This window comes from Tamandua tetradactyla, chromosome 6 (assembly GCF_023851605.1).
Source record: "Tamandua tetradactyla isolate mTamTet1 chromosome 6, mTamTet1.pri, whole genome shotgun sequence".
NCBI classification, from domain to species: Eukaryota; Metazoa; Chordata; class Mammalia; order Pilosa; family Myrmecophagidae; genus Tamandua; species Tamandua tetradactyla.
In genome coordinates this window covers 55187942-55191678 of record NC_135332.1, presented here as the reverse complement: position 1 = coordinate 55191678, position 3737 = coordinate 55187942, and positions in this window count along the sequence as shown.

Here is a 3737-nt window from a genome sequence, read left to right as displayed (position 1 = left end):
AATGCAGAAACTATTCCTGAGTGGGAAGACTTATTTTTGAAAAAATTTCAGTTCTGTCCTGATTAATCTATAAACGCAGGGTAACCTCAATCAAAATAAAAATGGACTGTAAAAGAATTTTTCTAATTGATTCTAAAGTTCAAGCGAAAGTATAAATATTCAAAATGAGGGAAATTATGAAGAAAAGACTTAGGCTATCAAATGTGAAAAATGTACTATAAAGCTATTTGAATTAAAATAATATACTAGCATTTCAATTAAAATAATATCATAATACAAACAGTTCAGTGGAATGGAATAGAAATAGTCAAGAGCCAGACATATAAGAAAATTTGGTACATAATAAAGATGGCATTTCAAATCAGTTGAGAAGTGACTTTTTTTTAAGCTTTTTTTATTGTATAGTGTAACATATATACAAAGCAAAGAAATAAAAAAAGTGGGTGGGCCACGGTGGCTCAGCAGGCAAGAATGCTCACCTGCCATGCCAGAGGACCTGAGTTCGATTCCCAGTGCCTGCCCATGTGAAAAAAAAAAAGAAATAAAAAACAATAGTTTTCAAAGCACTGTTCAAAAACTGGTTACCAGATAGATCCCAGAGTTTGTCATGGACTACCAAATGATCTTTCATATTTTTCCTTCTAGCTGCTCCAGAATATAGGAAGCCAGTAGGCTTAAATACTTTTTTATCATCACAATTGATGTGATTTTTTTCCTTTTTTGTGAACAATAACATATATACAAAAAAGCTATAAATTTCCAAGCACAGCACCACAATTAGTTGTAGAACATATTTCAGGCTTTGACATGGGTTACAATTTCACAATTTTAGGTTTTTACTTCTAGCTGCTCTAAAATACTGGAGACTAAAATTTAAATGATTCAGCATTCACATTCGTTTAAGTACTATCTTCTATGTGCAATTCCACCATCACCTTTGATCTTTCCATACCACTCATTGGGGTTGTTTGGGCTATATGGCAATTCTAAATTTTTGATATTGGAAGGGTCTATCACTAATATGGGGTAGGGAGATGGAACTATCTGATGTTCTGGAGAGGCTGGGCTAGGTTTCAGGACTTATCTGGACCAGGAACCCACCTGGAAGTTGTAGGTTTCTCGCAGGTTACTCTAGTGCCTGGAACCCTTGAATCTTATAAATTGCCCTAGGTGTTCTTTGGGATTGGCTGGAATGATCCTGGTTCGGGGTTGGCAGGTTATTATAGGTAGCAAGGTCTACCTGAAGCTTGCATAAGAGCAACCTCCAGAGTAGCCTCTCAACTCTATTTGAACTCTCTCTGCCACTGATACGTTATTAATTATGCTTTTTTCCCCCCATTTGGTCAGGATGAAATTGCTGATCCCACGGTGCCAGGTCTGGATTCATCCCTGGGAGAACTCTCCCATGTCGCCAGGGAGACTTTCACCCCTGGATATCATGTCCCATGTAGGGGGGAGGGCATTGATTTCACTTGCAGAGTTAGGCTTAGAGAGACTGAGGCCGCATCTGAGCAACAACAGAGATTCTCCAAAAGTAACTCTTTGGCATGCCTATAGGTAGTCCAAGCTTTTATGCTACCTACATAAGCTTCACAAGAGTAAACCTCATGATCGAGGGCATGGTCTATTGATTTGTGTCCCTAAAGTTGGAAACAGTATCAGGGGATTCCCTGATGGTCAGGTTTAATAGTTCCATAGGAGAAATAACTTTTTTTTAAAATTGTATTAGGACTATTGATTTTTTTGAAGGATGACTACCTTCCCAACACACACAATTTCAAATAGATTAAAGATATAAATGATAAAAAACTGTAAGAGAACAAGAAGAAAGTATAGGCACAAATTTTTATATGTTTGGATGTCTGGAAGATTTTTATAAAGATGACAGCAATCTGAGAGGCCCGTAGGAAAAGACTGTAGGATCAGACTAAAAAATATTTGAAACTTCTCTGAAGGTCACCATAAAGTTAAAAGCCAAATGGCAAAGAAGAAAAAATATTTCCATCATATATAACTGCCAAATGGTAATGTCCATAAAACACAGACAATTCCTACAAAATAATAAGAAAAAGACAACCCAATAGAAAAATGAACAAGGATAATATACAGAAAGGTTACAGAAGAAACACAAATGATAGATAATTATCTTCAAACTTATAAAACAGCCAAAGAAATGCAAGTTAATGAGACAGTCTCTCCTCACCCATTAAATTGTCAGAAATTAAAGCAGATTGATAATATCTGTGTTGGAGAGGATGTAGAGAACTGGGCAGTATCATATTTTTATAACATTTATGAAAAGCAATTTCACAGTGATCATAACAATGAAAGTGGGCATATACGGGGGTTTCTGGGGAGTTTGTGGAACTAGGGGCAGTTTATATGAGTTATCGTCACTTTGTGAACTGTTATTGCAGTGTGATCAGTCACTCTTCTGTTTGCATGTTACACTTTATTAAAAAGATTACAAAAAAAGTGTGCAAATTCATTGACAATAATTTCTCTTCTAGAAAATAATCCCCCTACAGAAATACCCATATACATGTGTAAAGATAAAAAGGAGTTAATTGCAGTATTAATTGTAATGAAGCAGGATAAAATAGGACAACTGTAAATTCCTGGTTTCCTATTCAGCTCTCAATGAGTTAACAGACAACTGCAAGTCTCTTGCTTCTTATCTCGTGCCAAAGGAACTAACGCAAACTGCAAACTTCAGCTGCAAACTTTCTGGGACAAAAATTTCCCCTAAAGCCCCCAAACCTCCCCCAAACCATGGAAACTTTCCTAAACCACAAAAGTTTGTAATATTCTGGGCATCAAACAAATTCTTAGTTAATAATAGGAAGTATAGGGTCATAAAGATTATTAACCATCTGCCCAAAGACAAATTTTAGGTATGAGACAACAAACCAGGAATGAATTCCCCTAGTTATCTCTTCCTAAAACAAAGAAGACACCTAGTTTCAAAAGTTACTATGGAAACCTGCCACCAGTAAACCTTTCCTATAAAATAAGCTTACACACTACACTCAGCCCATGTCCCTCCCTTGGGAGCATCCTCATTAACCTCTTTAACGTGTACTCTCTCCTTTAACAAATTTTACTACTGATTCCTACTGGCCCTCTCACCTCTAAATTCTTTTAGTGTGGAGACTAATAATGAACCTGGATCGAACCTGGATTGGGGCTCAGCTGGCACCACTGCCAGCGGGCACCGGTTATAGTAATAGCAAAACTGCAGAGAGCTTAAATGTTCATCAGTAGAAGATTTCTTTCTTAAACATCCATACAAGGGAATACCATAAGGTAATTAAAAAGAATAAAGTAGTTTTATAGGTACTATTCATGAAAAAAGCAATCTGCAGAACAATAATGTAGTATAGTCATTTAAAAATTTCCACCCTTTGATTCCATAAATTAATGCATGATAATAAAGACATTTATGAAAATACAAAAAAGTATAAATTTGAAAATGAATCACTTGTAGTCCCATTACTGAAACAAAACTTATTTAATATTGTTTTATTTTTCTGATCTTTTTAAATAGGTATAATTGTATTTTAACAACACAATACTGAATATGTAATTTTATATCTTGGCTTCTACATACATTGTGAGAATTTTTCATGTGACTGCATAACTTCAAAAATGCATTTTGATGATAAAGATATATAGGGGAAAAAATTAAACTCAGAAAGGTCTAAGATTTTTAAATGAGCCTATATTTATAATAATAT